The sequence below is a fragment of the Montipora foliosa genome, chromosome 3 (genome assembly GCF_036669935.1).
Source record: "Montipora foliosa isolate CH-2021 chromosome 3, ASM3666993v2, whole genome shotgun sequence".
Taxonomy (NCBI): domain Eukaryota; kingdom Metazoa; phylum Cnidaria; class Anthozoa; order Scleractinia; family Acroporidae; genus Montipora; species Montipora foliosa.
Window position 1 is genome coordinate 14567296 of NC_090871.1, and position 17930 is coordinate 14585225.

A 17930-nucleotide genomic window follows, 5' to 3' on the forward strand; every position below is an offset into this window, starting at 1 on the left:
TTCTTACGATAAGTGGTTTACCGCAGCGTTTTTCACCTTTAAAATTCAGTAGGAACTCACGTTTAACCTATACGTTGTTTGCTTAATGCTTTAACCCGTGAATTGACACATTTTTGCCCATCATTTGCACATCCTTGAGGACGCTGGCTCGGTATTATTAAGGTGGCTCCCTAGAGTATTTGCGACTACCCTCACTACAGGGCCAAGTTAGTTAATTTCTCTTAAACTTTCCCTTCGAGAGATTTACCAGAATGGGTACCGATATAATATTTTTGGGTGTCAATTTCTGGATTATAGCCGTTACCATGGCAACATCACATCAATGACAAGCAGATACATTCCTTTTTTCGGGCTAAATTCCTTAATGTTTATACTTTCCTTCGATTAACTTTTTGTATTCTTAGCCAAATTATGGAAAGTATATTGCCTGAGATTTTGATGTGGTATAAAGTCACGGTCGTTCAGACGGTTTTGCCAATATTCTGTAATTTGTCATTTTTCTAAATATACTGGATTAGCTCTGACAGATTTTAACAAATATAAGGTATTTGATAGGAACTGTATGAGGTTAACACTGAGCCAATTTTCAAAAAATTTTACAGAAGGGAACACGAGAAAAATCAGCGGTTAATTTTACAGATTTGGTCACGCTGACATCACAAAAGAGACCTTAAGCGACGAGTTTTTCGGGCAATAGAGACTTTTAGATCCACGTTTGCGGCTAACCTCAAACTGCTGGAAATCACATGACTAGCGCTTGCCGTCACGTTCGAGGGTAAGTTTTGACGTTTTCAACGGCGGAAGGTAGGTTTTCACGTAAGTCATTTACCTCAGCTCTTTATGGCATGGAAGTTACATTATCCCACGTATGAACGGGGCAGATATAAAAAGCAACTTTTTATCTTTCATTTCATGTGAACTAACAATCAAAAGAGCCGTGGTTTTATTCATTTCGTTGACTGAAACATCAACGCTGAGCATCGAGGAAATTCAATATGGCGGCCTCCGCAGCTTTGCAGTTCTTTACTTAAACCTAAATGTACGAACTATCACAACTTCTAACGCCAAACCGCAAATCTCAAACCTCAGTTTGCGGTTAGCCGTAAACGTGCATCTAAAGGTCTCTAATACCGCGAACCGCGAACCTCGGGAAATCATGTGATCTTGTCCTTGCCGTCACGTTTGCGTTCTGCGGTTCGAGTTTCAACTTCATGACACCGATCTTGCGGTAAGTGATTTACGGCAGCGTTTTATAGCCAAAGATCAATCAGACCTCCCGTTTGACCATATCAGTGATGTTGTTACATCTGCTTGCCATCTATTGGGAACACTTTTGAAGATCAAATATAAGATTTGGGATAATTTGAGCTGTTTGATTTAGGAGCAGTTGTAGCAATGAAAAATCCAAGATGGCGGCGCTGATATGCATAACAGGAAAGGCTTGCTAAAGAATCGAGCTAACCTCTAACGGCAAACGACTAACCGAAAACCACGGTTTGCGGTATATCCCGAAAACGTCGGTGCTAAAGGGCTCTAAAAATCAGAAAAACACGCGTGATTCAGGATTTACGCGCCATACTAGTGCCCAGCTTGCGCGCAGCCCTAAAACGCTAGGGAACCTCCTTAAAACAAGGGATGGCGCAGTGGTGAGAGCACTCGCCTCCCACCAATATGTCCCGGGTTCGATTCCCAGACTCAGCGTCATATGTGGGTTGAGTTTGTTGGTTCTCTACTCAGCACCGAGAGGTTTTTCTCCAGGTACGCCGGTTTTCCCATCTCCTGAAAACCAACATTTGATTTAATTTGCGTTAACTTGTTAACTTCAATTTACAGTTTCCCCGATTAGTGCTCTACAGCACAAGAAGATTGGACACTTAAATAAAGTTCCTTTCCTTTCCTTTTAACAGTCTTCGCAGTTCATTGACACATCGTCTGGGGTAAGACTTCGTAAATTTAAATGTGTTGACTATCAGGAGCATCTGGATATTATTAATCATTTGGCATCAAAGACTTGTGAACTTGACCCAATTCCCCCCTCGGCTGCTACTTGATTGCGCTGATCTCCTGGGTCCTATAATTATGAGAATCGTTAACCTTTCTCTGGCGTCTTCCATCATGCCTCCTACTCTCAAGCAAGCCCTAATACGTCCTCTCTTGAAGAAACCGAGTCTTGGTCACCAGGAATATAACAGCTTTCGACCGATTTCCAATCTTTCTTTTATGCTAAAGTGATAGAAAAAGTTGTGGCTAAGCAACTCGCCGACTACATCAATGACAATATCCTTAGTGAAGTCTTCCAGTCTGCTTATCGCTCTAACTACAGTACGGAAACTGCCCTTCTACATCTACATCCACATCTTCATCTGCATGCTCCAGCACTCGGCAAAGTCCCTTTTTTACTTGTGGCTGTTTCTGCTTAGGTGGCCTCATACACCACAAGCCTTTTTAGAGACATCACCGCCAAGCCGGCCACTTCTGCCCTTATTAGAGTGGACAACGACATTGCTCTTTCAATTGATAACAGAAGATCTGTTATCCTGGTGTTGTTGGATCTCTCAGCGGCGTTTGATACTGTCGATCATAGGTTGTTGTGTTCAAGATTGTCAATTCGTTTTGGCATTTGTGACATGGCACTTGACTGGATCTATTCCTACTTATCTGACCGTACTCAGTTTGTTACAGTCAATGATGGTATTTCTGATGTTCAAAATTTAGTCTACGGCGTCCCTCAGGGCTCGGTTCTCGGACCAATGCTCTATTCACTCTACACTGCATGTCTGGAAGATATTGCAAGATCACATGGTTTATCCTATCACTTTTACGCTGATAATTCTCAACTATACTTATCCTTCAAAACTTCATCTTTCGAGGATATAGTCTCTGTCGAATCAAAGACAGAAGCCTGTGTTACGGATATATGGATGATAATGAATAAATTAAAGATGAATAGCGACAAAACAGAAATTTTAGCTTTTTCGTCGTCCCATCGCCTCGCCCTGCTTTGGATTTCCTTGATATTGCCTCAGAGAATGTGTGTTGCTCAACTACTGCAAGGAACATTGGGGTTATTTTTAGTAATTCTTTATCTATGGCACCTCATGTTGCAGCTGTGTGCAAGTCTTCCTTTTTTCATTTGCGTAATATCTTCAAGATCCGTAAGTTCTTGTCCGTTGATTCGGCCAAAACACTTGTCCATGCCCTTATTAAGGCCGATTTACACGGTACGATTTTTGTCGCATGCAACAACAGCTTACGACAGGCTCACGACATGATTTACGATTGTTGTGTACGTCAGAAAAAATGTAGCATTTTAAAACATGATTTAAAACGCTGCGACAATCTTAAGTCATGTCGTAGGCCTGTCGCGAGCTTGTCGCATGCGACAAAAATCGTACCGTGTAAATCGGCCCTTACGTGCAAGGTCGATTATTGCAATTCACTCCTGTACGGTCAACCTAAATGTGTTCTGCGAGATTTACAACGTGTTTTGAACTGTTCAGCAAGACTCATCTATTCAACAAGTAAATTTGAACATGTCACACCTCAGTTTTGAAATCTTCACTGGCTTCCTGTTAAACAGAAAATTATCTTCAAGATCGCGCTGATTACATTCAAAGGTCTTCATGATTCTGCTCCCAGTCACATCACGGAACTTATTAGGCCTTACAAGCCTGACAGGACGGTAAGATCGTCTCGTCATAATCTACTTGCTGTACCCTAATTTATTCTTAAAACGTATGGTGGTCGCTCCTTTACAGTTGCCGCTCCGACCATATGGAACGGTCTTCTATTAGGTGTGTATATGTTTCAACTTTGAAGTCTAAACTTAAGACTTGGTTATTCAAAGAAGGTTTTAGTCAGGACTTCTAGACTTCCTATTTATTTATCGTTAGGGTTAGTTAATTTTAGTTTTTCATAAATTTTTGTAAAGCGTCATTGAACCACTGGGAAATGTTATTATTATCTCGCAGTCAAGAGATTATAATGGTAAGAGAAGTAATCCCTCATACTGGCCCTATTCCCATCGTAATCCCTCTGAAGTTATTTTTAGGTCGCCTGCGAGATCCGGTATTCCCACGAGGGTTAACTGATAGCCAATCACATGTCCCCATTTTTACCAATGTTGACAGCTGAGCGAATTGCCACGCAATGATTCGCGTCGTTCGCGATTTACCATCAAACGAAAATGGCGGAGGATGTCGAGACAAAAGCGTATATACATTTTGTGGACGAAAGTGACTTGTTGACTACCGAGTTAAGCGATTACAACGACTTATGTTTTGAAACCTGTATCTTGGAAGGAACGAGTTATGTAACCGACAGGATTTTGAACAGAATGGCAAATGGAAGACTATAGTCGATAAGTACGATCTCTCCACTGTCTCTCTGACTTTAATAAACGCATTCTCGGTTTCCTTTGCGGGATTAAAATATGATGACCTAATTCTTATATGGTGATAAAGTAGACAGATAGAGCTCTACAACAGTACCAAACATGAAAGGAAAACTTGAATCAAGCGTCCGATAAAAATTTTTGAACCCGTGTAATCGGGTTCAAGTGAATTTGCAAAGCACGTATGTTAAATATAGCTGTCTCCTTAAAAAAAAGATTTAACACGGTTTCGTATATGGCACAACCTTGATGTGGTATCATTGAAAACTAGACAATTAAGCGATTTCAGTTATTGATGTTTGAAGCCTGTATCTTGAAAGGATCGAGTTTTATAAGCGACAGAATTTTGTAAACATTGGCAATTCGCATACTACAGTCAGCAAGTAATATATCGTTGACTTGGTTAACGCGTTCTTGATTTTCTTCGCGGGATTAAAATATGACGACTTAATTCTTAGATATTCATAAATTAGACAGATATCAGACATGAAAAGAAAACTTGAACAGACAGTGCGATAAAAATATTAATGTATGAACAAGTGGTATCGGATGGAAGTCAATTTGCAAAGCACGCATGTTAAATATACCTGCATCTTTCAAAATTATTAAACTCGGTTTCGTACATTGGACAGTGTTGAAATTGGTGTCACTGTAAACAACACAGTTGAGCGATTTGAGTGATATATCTTTGCATCTTTTATCTTGAAAGTAACGAGTTTTATAGGCGACAGAATTTTGTACACAATGAAATATCGCGGACTACAGTCACCAAGTAACATTCCTGACTTCGTCAACGCGTTCTGGATTTTCTTAGCGGACTTAAACTATGGTGACTTAATTCTATGATATTCATAAATTAGACAGCTAACGCTTTCAAACAGTACCACACATGACAGGAAAATTTCAATTGACCGCACGATAAAATTTTTAAAACCGTAGGATCGGATTGAAGTCAATTTGCAACGCCGGCGAAAAATATAGCTCCCTCTTACAAAATTATTTAACACGGTTTCCTACATTAGACAATCGTAAAATTGGTATCAGAGTGAATTATACAGTTAACCGATTTCCATGATATATGATTGCAAACTGTATCTTGACAGGGACGAGTTTTGTAAGCGACAGAATTTTGTAGACGATGAGAAAGTGCGCACTAAAATGGACAAGTAACGCAATGCAACGAAGGTAAACATATCTGCATCTGTCAAAATTATTTAACACGGTTTGATAGATTGGAAATTCTTCAAATTGGTATTATTGTAAACTAGACAGTTAAGCAATTCCAAGGATGTATGTTTGAAACCTGTATCTTGCAGACAATGAATTTTATCAGGCCATGAAACTCAATTTTGAAAACGGAGAGTGGCATCATACAGAATTTGCTGCACTTTCTCTCCTCCACGATACTTCCACGTAACGCGCGCGGTAACATTATCCGCGGGAAAATTGAGATCATCTAAAAATAACCCAAGAGGGATTACGATGGGAATAGGGCCAGTATGAGGGATTACTTCTCTTACCTTTATAATCTCTTGCTCGCAGTATAAAACTTTGGAATGCTGTCCACATTATTATTATTATTATTATTATTATTATTATTATTATTATTATTATCATTATTATTAAGATTCCACGCATCTGCAAATGCCTTCTTCACGTAGAAACGGCAAGCAGCACCTGGCAAGCGCGAAAAATGGCGGGAAGATCATGGTCAAGTGGTCTCTTTTGCCGTTCGCGTTACACGTAAACGCGATGCGAAAGTAAATCTCTCTATTGTTTGCATGTAGTTTCTCTACGAACCGAACTCAATAACTCCCCTTTTCTTAAGCCGTGTTCTCTTGGGATCAATCGTTTCAACCGCAACCGGTTTAGGTTGCAGCGGTTGAGGTTTCCCAATTGCAATAGAGCGCTTTTCCAACCGTTTCCGGTTGAAAAGCGGTAACTCCTGGGACTAGTTATTACCAGACTTCTCTGCGTTGACAAATTGAGGGAAAGCAACACGGCAGGAGCCGGCGGCCCACTTTAAATGGCCCGCGTAAGTGACAGCGGTCGCTGCCAATGCTTTTTCAACCGTCTCGACCTAGTTTGATTCCGGTTGAAAAAGTTGATCAACCAAAAACGGTTTTTTCCGAATAGAACACTAAAAAACACAACCAACTAAAAATGGTTGATCGCAAAAGAACGCGACCTAACTGGCAACTTCAAACAGGAACACTGCAAGTTGAGATGGTTGGTGACCCTGCTTGTCAGACTTGCGTGAAGTGAGGAATGTTAGCGGCTTGAATTCTGTTTATGACACTTATTATTTCAAGGAACACAATACTCAGGTGCTAAGAATGGTCTTCATAAGTAGTTGACTTTCGGAGTAATGAGGCAAATGTGATAACTAAATAGGGAGTTAGGTATCATCGAGTTTGGATTCGAGTTGGACTTCGAGTTGGACTTCGAGTTGGACTTCGAGTTGGAATTCGAGTTGGACTTCGAGTTGGACTTCGAGTTGCGCTTCGAGTTAATAATTAAAACGCAAGTATATAATTGATAATAATGTATAATTATTATTTATTATTAATGTTAATAAGCAAAGAGATGTATAAGCTGGGCGAAGAACAGGAATTCGGGGCAATATTGGGATTTTTTTTTTTTTTTTTCATGTGGTTTAAGTAATAAAATTGCTGACACATTAAAATATAGAGCAGGGATATAGGTTTTCAACAATGTGTGGTACCTTTTGTCACTGCGAATGAATAATAACAAATTGTCCATATTTGGGGTCGTGGCCCATATATTTACTAATAGACGATTTCATATTATTCAGAATTAAAAATAATTTTAATTACCTCTCTACATTTCATTTCACTCTACAAGACAATCATAGGCACTTGCAAGGTAAAAACGCAACGAAAGTGAACTACGATTGACATTTAAAACGAGCTGTCTTCTCACAGTCAGTTTCTACAACATTTGTTTTGGACAAAACATCAACTTTCAAAAGAATAAATTGTTTATTTCTCTACAAACTGATCTGTCACTGTAATCTAAACTGCAATCTTCTACGTAGACAATAGTTGCCGGTTTTTTCTACTTATAACCGAGGAAACTATAGGGGAAGTGAACCTCACTTTTTAACCGTAACTTTCATGTTGATTATTTTTTTGGGCGAGATCTGGAAAAGGTTTTGAAAGGTCCTTTCACATCTAAATTGGAAAACAGGTAACTGTCTTTCAGCATTCCTGAATCTCGCCGCTCCTGCGGTCTAGATTTCCCCTTCCGGACCCCGAGTACGGACCGTTCCGAAATTTCCAACTTTCCCAACGTTTCAAGCTTTTTGTTGCACCGTAAAACAAAGTAAAATATAAACATTTAACACAGAGTCAAACAAGTAAGGATTCCGATAGCTCAATTTTGGAACAAAATGTCAAACGCTCGCGTACGCCGCATTTGCATTGGCTCTTTGCTGGGCTATAACTTGAAGAATACCAGACGTGGAAAGAGGATATCGAAAATGGCATTAAAGAGTGAGTTTATACTACAATTTGAATTTTCGGAGAATTTAGAGGATTTCTATGGAAAATGTTGCTGGAGAGCAAGGTCTTTCTCTTCAACAACTTTTTCAATACAAATCTTCTCATTTTTTTAAAAATTCAAACCGTCATAAAAGTCATTCTTTAATGCCAGGGGCCTCAAACTTGGCCATTTTGATATTTTTGACATGCTTTTTCCATTTCCGGCATTCTTTAATTTATAGCCCACAATTTTATGAAAAGTAGGTCACGTGATGGTCTAGCTGTAAAGGGCCTGTTAAAATTTAAACACAAAAGTTGCTTTCAAAATAATACTGTAGAGAAAAAAATAATGAACACGTTATTTGCAGGCTTTGGTCGTTCCGTATCGGTTACGGGGCCTAGGACCGTACTGAAGACCTCGAGCACCTAAGCCTCAAAATATTTCCTTACAATGCTAGGCCAAAGTTGAGATGCAAGGTATCTTTATGTGCCACTTGCACTTTCTTAACAGAAATGGACACGGGCTTTGATTCAAATCCTTTCTCTTCATGAGAGATCGTTGGTTAGCATCATGGATCATGATTAGCATTTACATTTCAAGGAAAAATATTCCTTGTCATACTATCGTTGGTTTGTGCCCTCGAGCACACATAAGCACAAGCGGTCCTTCGAAAAATGTAAGTATCTCGGCGGGCTCTGGTTTTGCGGGACCTACCCTACCCTACCCCTCTATTTCTTTTTGGGGGGAGGGGAGTTTATTTTTATAGTCAACTTTAACTCGAACTCCAACTCGAAGCGCAACTCGAAGTCCAACTCGAAGTCCAACTCGAAGTCCAACTCGAAGTCCAACTCGAATTCCAACTCGAATTCCAACTCGAACCCTAACTCGAAGTCCAACTCGAAGTCCAACTCGAAGTCCAACGCGAACTCGAACTCGAATCCAAACTCGATGGTTCGGGATTCCTAACTATATAAGGCAATCCCGGACATAGGTGACTGCATTTGCCAGAACTCTGTCAAGACTTATTTCCAATGGCATTTCGTTTTGTTTTGTTTTGTTGTTTTTTTTAATTCCTTTATTACAAAAAAGACAAACACACAAAAAAAAGACAGAGTTTGACAAGACTAACATAGTTCTAACGCTACTTACATTGCTAAAGATGAGAAGACAAAACAAAAAAGAGAATACAAAGCACCAAATTACATACAGCACTGAATAAAAGTACATACTCTACACTAAGTTACATGAATCATTACACTAACTACAAGAGTTCGGGAGACGTTAAAATTGTTTCGGTACCGGCTACTGCTCTATCATTGGAAGCAATGGATTCCATTTTTTGTAATGAAAGTTTAACTTATTATTTTTTCTCGCAATGAAGCGTCCGGATTCGAAAGTTCTTTTAAACTTGGCAACTAGTGATGTTAAACATAATGCTTTCTTGGTTAGTTTACTACGATATATGAAAAATTTACTTTCAAGGATAATATAGTTAAGTAGGACACCTCCGTGTGATGAGCCTAAAATTCCGAATAAAATATCTTTAATTTCGAAAGAATTAACAGTTATTTTTATCGAGGTAAGCAATTCTTTCATTTCGCCCCAAAAACAACGTACTTTAACACAATAGAAGAGGAGGTGTTCTAAAGTCTCCATTTCATTTCCGCAGAAATCACACAGAGGAGATTCGACTTTTTAAAACTTAAACAACATGTCGTTTGTATACAATATTCTGTTTAATATTTTGTATTGGAATTCCCTTAGCTTTGTGTCCAAGGTAGTTTCGTAAGGCAGTAAATATATTTTTTCCCAATCTAACTGAAAGGTATTTGTGTTGAAAATTTCGTTGTATTTCTTTTGTGCTGTTGGCGTGTTGCATATTTTGGAAATAAGACTATCATAGATTTCTTTTGAGTGGAGCTTCTCCAAGTTAGTAATTTTTCCTTTAATATGCAAATAAAAGTCATCTGGAATTATATTTCTCGTATTTAAAGAGACAGAGAGTTTATTCGCTTTTAAAGTTTTCCGCCACTCTTGTGGAATTGCACTAAAAATACTAAAGAGGAAGAAATGTACTATTGGCGAAAGTATTGAATGTAATGGCTTCTTGTTGGACTTTAATTCTCCCCTTTAGTCGCACAGGTCGCCCACTTTAAGAATCGATCAGTCTTTGATTGTAATTTGATTTAGATTCGATACAAATAAAACGGTTATTCCAAATGACTTGGTTTGCTATTTCAGAGATGAAGAGAGGGTTATCGTGGCTGAGAGAGGTCCATGCCACTAAACACTCTTTGTAAAACTCTGGGAGTGCTATAAAAAATTGACTAACCGACTTTTTTAAGGTAGAAATCTAAGAAGAGATTCCATGTAGCTGGCTCATGAGATAGGTACCTCTTGATGCAAATTATTCTTTGAGCCGAGATCATTGACGCAATATCGGGCATTTTTAAACTCCTTTATGAATAGAGTTAATCAATGCTGTGCGCTTTATTTTGTCCTTTCCTTTCCAAACGAAAAAATATAATGTGTTAATTTTCTTTATGAACTCTTTGTTTCTTGAGATAAGGGTAACTTTATATAAGATCTTGGGAATAGCAAACGATTTAATGACTTGTATTTTCCTAAGTAATGTGAGTCCTCTCCAATCCCAGCAGTTTAACAATCCTTTCAAGGATTTCTCAATTGATTCGAAATTAAGCTTGTAGAAGAGCGAGTAGTTTTTTGTAAAATTGATCCCTAAAATTTCTATAACTTTGCTTATTTCACTCACCCCCAATTCTGAACTGCTGATGTTCATATTCCCGAGTAGGAGGATTTCTGTTTTGTCTTGGTTTATCTTTAATCCGGAGTATGCACCGAACAACTCTAGGGTGTCAAACAGGGCGTTATGGGATGATTTGTCACAGACAAAAGATGTCATGTCATCCGCAAAAGCAACTAATTTAATTTCATTCCCGTCCACCATGATACCTTTAATTTGGCCATTGTTTCGTATAGATATCGCCAGCAATTCAAGTACTATGATAAAAAGTGAAGGCGATAGTGGATCGCCTTGTCGAACACCTCGTTTGAGTTTGAATGAAGGAGTGAAAAAGCCGTTATTAGCAACACAGCTGGTTATGTTCTTATAAAATGTTCTAATCCATGCTAAGAATGATATTCCGAAACCAAAGGATTCTAATGATCTTGAAACAAAGTTTCAATTTAAAGAATCAAAGGCCTTTTCAAAGTCTATAGCGGTCATTGTGCCCGGATAGTCTCGCGCACTTGTGAATTCCATGATGTCACTAATTGTTCTGACTGCATCGAAGATGGTCCTCCCTTTGACAAAGGCACTTTGATCATGGTGAATAATGTAAGGTAAAACCTTTTCTAACCTTTGAGCGATAGCTTTTGAACCAATTTTGACATCCACATTACCTAGAGAGATTGGTCTCCAATTTTTGATCCATCTCCTATCTTTGTCTTTCTTCTCTATTAAGGTTATTACGGCTTGCTTTTGCGAATTTGATAGTTAGCCATAAAAATAAGCATAATTAAGTGAATCCACTAATAGCGTCCCGAGTTCTGGCCAGAAAAATTTGTAAAATTCAATTGTAAGCCCATCATTCCCAGGCGTTTTATTGTTACTAAATGTGGACAAAACCTTAAAACATCTGAGTATGTTAAGTGGCCTTCGCACAAATCGCATTGAATCAGATAGCTTGGGAATTCACGAAGAGTTCTGAAGGAAGAGACAATTTGTATAGTCAGTTCGTATTCCGGGCTTTTCATCATAAAGGTCTGATCTCAGCCTTGGAGGGCTTGTCGCAGCTGATGGGTCGTTCTTCCTCCGTGTGGGATGTCGGGTGGGATGTCTGGTGGTTTCTGTTTCTGTTTTATTGATCGGTAACGCTTGTTTGCATAACAACCGATGTAACTAAAATGTACAAACAAATAATCAATCTTGTGACGCAAATTACAAGTTCAGACATTATGCAATTACACATCTATAAGTATAAGAAATAAATAGACTATAAATAAATAATGAAATAATCAATTACATGTACAATAAAGTTATTGTCTACTACACTGTAGCTGCAAAGAGCCAATTGAGGTCAGGTCACAGAGCAACTTCGCCATGCATTCACCCTAGAACTAAAGGCAGTGAGGTTTGGGGAATATACAACCTCCTGAGGGAGACTACACCAAACAGGGATAGTACGTGGGAAGAAGGAAAATTTAAAGACATCAGTACCAGGAGAGAGGTGGTTAACTACCATATCATGAGATCGTCTTGTCTGAGATTGGGAGAGAGTCACATACTTCGAGAGATCCACCCCATTAAGGTTATGGGAGGACTTATACATGAAATTTAATTGTTGACACTCCTGACGCACAGAAAGTAGTGGCCAATCCAGGACGTTAAGCATGTAAGAGACACTTGAGTTACGACATAGTCACAATGATTGTTTAGGCGGAGGTCAAATGAAATGGTGACTCCAAGATAAGGATGTGCATCGGTCCTTTCAAGAGCTTGGCCATTTAGGTGTGTCAGGGGCAAGGCGATTTAGTAGCTCCCTGAAGTGTTTCACCCACTGCTTCAGCTGGTCCTCTGTTGTCGTCAGTGGGTTTCCATTCTTGTCTCTCACTGGCTTGTCTGTCTGTTGGAAGTTGCCTGACAGCTTCTTAGTCATCAGGTACAGATCCTTCAGGTTTCCCTGTCCGGCTTCTGTCTTGACTTGGCTGGCAAGGTCGTCGATGTAATCTCTCTTGTCCTTCTTGATGCTCCTCTTCACCTCTCTGTCTGATGCTGTATACTCAGCCTGGGCTCTAGTCTTCCCTGCTCTTGTTCGGATCGTGGTCAGTGCGGTCTCCTTCGCTTTCCTTGCCTTGAGCTTGCGGATGGTGTTGGCAGAGATCCAATCCTTGTGCTGGGCCCTCTTCTTGTCTGATCTTCTTGTTGTGTTCCCAGTGTGTCTCAATGTCAGTCTCGGGGTCTATCAGTCTTTTAGCAGCTGGTATCTGTTCGAAAGGCTGATCTTGAATGCTGCCTGTGTGTCTTTGTTCCTGAGCAGCCCGACGTTGTACTTTGACCGTGTGTTGTTGGTGTTACTGATTCTCCTCAGTTGGAGTCTCACTGCTGTTAGGAGAAGATGGTGGCCTGATGACACGTCCACACCTCTCATCACACACCCGTCTCTCCATGATCTCCTGAACTTGTGGCTGATGCAGATGTGGTCAATCTGTGGATATTCTTGTGCGGGAAAATGCTTCCTCCAATCACCAGCTGGTTGAGGGCACACAGGACTGCAAAACGCCCACCATTCTCATTCATCTGGTCCAGTCCGTGAGTCCCAATGGAGTCCTTGTAGCCAGTGTTGACCGAGCCGATATTGGCATTGAAATCTCCCATGAGGATGGTCATGTCTGTGGCTCCTCCTTTGACGATCTCTCTCTGGAGTTGCTGGTAGAAGTCGTCCTTCTTCTCCTCTTCCTGTGTCATTGATGGGAGCGTAGCACTGAATGATGTTCAGCCTGGTGTCTTTCTTCTTGGTGGTGAACTTGGCTGTGATGATAAGGGAATTGACAGGTTCCCAGCCAATGAGAGCGAGCTGTGCCTCTGGTGCCAGCATCAGGGCCACTCCCTCAGTGTGAGGGGCTCCATCCTCTGTGTGACCGGAGTACAGCAGCTGCTCTCCACATGAAAGTCTCAGCTGTCCTGTCTGTAGCCACCTTGTCTCACTCAATCCAAGAACTCTGATGCTGTAGTTTCTCATCTCTCTGGCTACCTGGTGGGTTCTTCCTGCCTCAAACATTGTCCTGATGTTCCACGTGGCTACTCTTGTTATTGTCCTGGGTGTCAGAAGGGGAGTCGGCCTTACAGCTTTCTTCCGGCTTTTGCCACAAAGCGTCATAAGTCTCCTCGAGGGAGACCCTCCCCTCCCAGGGGAAAGCTTTGGTTTCTTGTTGTCGATGCTTTTGTAGCTGCATTTGTTTTCCAGGGTGAGGGTGCTAACCCCACGCCCAACCTTCCTCCTCCCAGGCTTAGGACCGGCAGAAGACAATTAGTCTCCAGGCGGTGTTCTAGACATGAGCAGTCCACAGAAATAGCTATCTGTGGTAACAATGCAATTTGGCCAAATTTTATGTCAAGTTCAATCAGCATCACAATTCGATTAACATTCCCTGACATTCATATCAACACAAGACAGTTGAATATTAAAGTAAGAATTGGAGAATCTTATCAAACCAGTCAAATACTATCTCCGCTCCATTAACCTATTAACTCCTGGGGGTGAAACTTAATCTATTTTACTCTGTCTAACACCAGACAATTTCACTCTTCAATTGGGGGCATCCCTGGGGCACCTGAAGAGTGAATGGGTTAACCACTAAAAAAATACGTCCCCTCCATTAACTCCTGGCAGTGGGACTTAACATATTTTACTCTGTCTTATGCCAAATGGTCTTACTCATCAACTGGGGGCATCTGGGGCGCCTGAGGAGTGAATGGTTTGAGGACCTCAAGCCAATTTCACAGTCTCTCAAGGCGTGGAAATACGAATTATGAGGGTCAGAGGTTTCAAAGATACATATAGGGTCATGGATTATTATGTTAATTCAACTCTGTAACAAAAGAGACCACACATACATGGTAGGGAATTATCTTCAAATAAGATCCAATAGGGTAGGCAGTCACATCGAATGATCCCTCAACTGCTTCCACAGTTCCAGTCTCTTGGGTCATTTTAACAAGCCTGACATACATAGTGGTGTGAAAAAAAAAATGAAATTAATGTTTCCTTAGATAACACGACAGTGAACATCTCAACATGCAACAAGTTTAATGAGAAAAGAAAATGGCTCTGTACACTCTGAGCCCTCATCGTGCATTCAAGACGTTAATGTCTGATTACATAATTTCATCGGCTATTTGCCATTGCCAGAATACTGACATGAAATATTGATAAGTTTGTGGAGGTCTTGAGGATGAAACAAGGAGTTTTCCTACGTCTCTCTAAACTTCAATGACCCTTCAAGCAGATTTAGTTCCTGGATGCCTAGAAAACAGTTAACTACCGACTAAACAAGTCAGAATGTTTCAGTGAATATAACAGCAAATGTTTCAATGAATAAGATGTGAATTTTTGTTGTCAGATGACATCAGGGAGCTTAAGCAAGGATGATGATGACAGCTATGCGAATGAAACAAAACAATAGGTTTGATGAAGAAGAACAAAGGCTTTGCATACCCCACATGTGTGTTTTACATTTTGGTACATTTCTCAGCTGTTCTAGTCTTAACAACAACAGGATATGTCCAAATTTGAGGTAACGTTGAGGGCGTAAGCACCTGATGATAATTCTTCAATTTTCTCTCAAACTACAACACGGTTAATACCAATTTTGTTGCAAAAAAGTTTGTGCAGTAAACTATTCATTTCGAAAGACTGGATAATTGCAAAGAAATCAAAATAAAGCTTAGTTGCCTTTTACATAATGTTCTTGTAGCCGCCGTCATCCTCCTTGCTTAAAGGGGCAGTGCCACGCTATTTCAGCCAAACTTCAAAACACTAAAATACATCTTTGCATCAATCAAGACCAAAAAATAATCGCATAGTTTTGTTGCCAATAACAATTGAAGTTCACTGGCATCCACGGATGGAGAGGATGGAAATGGATTAAAACTTGAAAAAACTGGCCAGTTTTTCAATTTTGGGAACGGTTTCCGCAGAAAACCGCCAAAAATTAAATGCATGTATGAATAGCTCTATATGCAATAAATATATTTCATATCTTGTCAGTGGGTTATCAGGGATGTTGCACATGTGAGCTTAAGTACTAATTTAGGTTTTTACCCAATTTTGACCTAAAAACAGCCAAATTAGCATAACAGTGCCCCTTTAAGCTACCAATTCTCGAAGCCCCTATGGATCACATAGCTCAGTAAGTGAATTGATGGCTGTTAAAATGAGAAGTCCCCTGTTTTATCTGTGGTGGCTCTTGTCTGTTTCAGCTTTTCTCCAATCTACATATTTATCAGTGTATTTCATAAAACAGAGCACTAACAGAGAGAGAGGACTGGAAAAATGACAGGCATTTACTTACTTAAGATTAGGATGACCCTCAAAAAAACAAAATCCAGTTTTGAGTTTTCCAAGGCTATCAAGAGATATTAAGCCAGTCCAACCACAGTCAATCAAGATTTGCTGTCTGTCAGGATAATTTCCAATCACTCTGGGCCCGGTTGTTCAAAAGCCGATTAACGCTAATTCGAGATTAAAAATTAACCAAGGAGTTTACCTCTCGACTTCCAAATGTCGTTCAACGCTGATATTCGGGAAAACGTTGCAGCAGAAGAAGTCAATCTTAAAAAACAAAAACAAGCAAAAGAAATTTTCACCAAAAAGTTGAAAACATGAAACGAAACTTTACGCTAATCCTGGATTAACTTAATCGGCTTTCGAACAACCGGGCCCTGGTTAAGACTTGTACTGCAATGTCACTCATGTCACATGACCCAATCAGGAACTGTTGATAATCTAGCGGAATGATATTGACAAAAACTGAACTTAATGTGCTCCTACACTGTATATAGCACAATCAGACCATGCTGCTTACAACATAAGCGCAGCTGTTCAAAATGGCTTTATGTAGAGTAAACAGCACCACTAAATGTTTGATAGAGCTACTGGTAATTTATACAATCTGCTCTTAAAAGACTCAGGATGTCACCTGCCAAGAACTGGTGCAGGTTTATCAAAGCCTACATGTAATTTAATAATTACTGGGCTTCTGATAGGATGTGGAAAAAATTCAAAGATTATGTGGAAATTTTTGGCCATATTATGCATAAGCATGCGTTGATTACGAGGAAATTACACCAGATTATGCGGAAATCTAAACAATTTATAGTACTAATAATTAGGCCTGTCCATTGTATTTACATGCTTGTGTAATAGATAAAATATGAGCCGGAGACCTTTATGGGCATTTAAAACGGCGAGCCACAGGCAAGCCATTTTATCTTTGTTGTGAAATGAACAATATATTGTGTTTGTCATGTTAATCACGTTGGCCCATAGGAGTTGGAAATATTCAACACGGAATTAAGAAATTCATTTCCACAGAGCTTTTGTAGTAGAAACATGGCTGGTCAGTTTCGCATTCCAAAGGGTAATAAAGAAGACACCAGTCTTGTATTGGAAGCCACTCTGCTTCAATTTTCACACGAGCTGTCCAGACGTGGATGAATCACATGTTTTTGCGTTTGATTCCACGAGCAGGTGTGGGTTTTTGCAGATAATTTTGAAATATTCAATTTACAGCTTCGCTTGACATTTTTTCCTTCACGTCCCCTGACCCTCCACAGAAACCCAGACTCTCCATGTATATAAATTGAGGTTTCCTGTAGGTAAAAACTATTAAATAAGCAACTGGCGCTATCTGCTACACAGTTTTCATGTCTACTAACTGTCAAAGTGCTTAATTTTAAAAAAAGCTATAGCAGCGGACCACTAGGTAGCGCAGTAACAGTACTTTAAAAAAATGTGAACAGGGTAACCAAAAACGTAACAATAAATAAATAAATGAATAAATAAATGAAACTAATAATAATTTTTTAAAAGGTAAACTTATCATACTCATCTTCTTAAATTAGAAATGTAAAGAGTACTGCGTTTCCAACGCGGATTTCTTGCGCGTTTTCTATTACAACTTGTGTATCTTCTTCCCAAATTAATCCTGCATGTATATTATAGAAGAGCGTGGCGATTATTTGGAGGTGTTTGATTCAAGCAAATCTCCAGAACTTCATGAGGCTACAGGAGAAATTGACTAGAGTTCCCGAAAGGGGTTTGATTGACTAATGGGTAATATCCCTCAAAATGATTTCATTGTAAAGATATATATGCCTTTTATAGCCTTGCTTTGCATAAGGCTCTTTCTTCGCGCCCTTCATCTCAAATGACTCGATTAAAAAAAAACCGATTTTCCGTCGATTTCTTCTTTTTCAGATTTTATTTAGAAACAAAAAGAGAGAAAACAT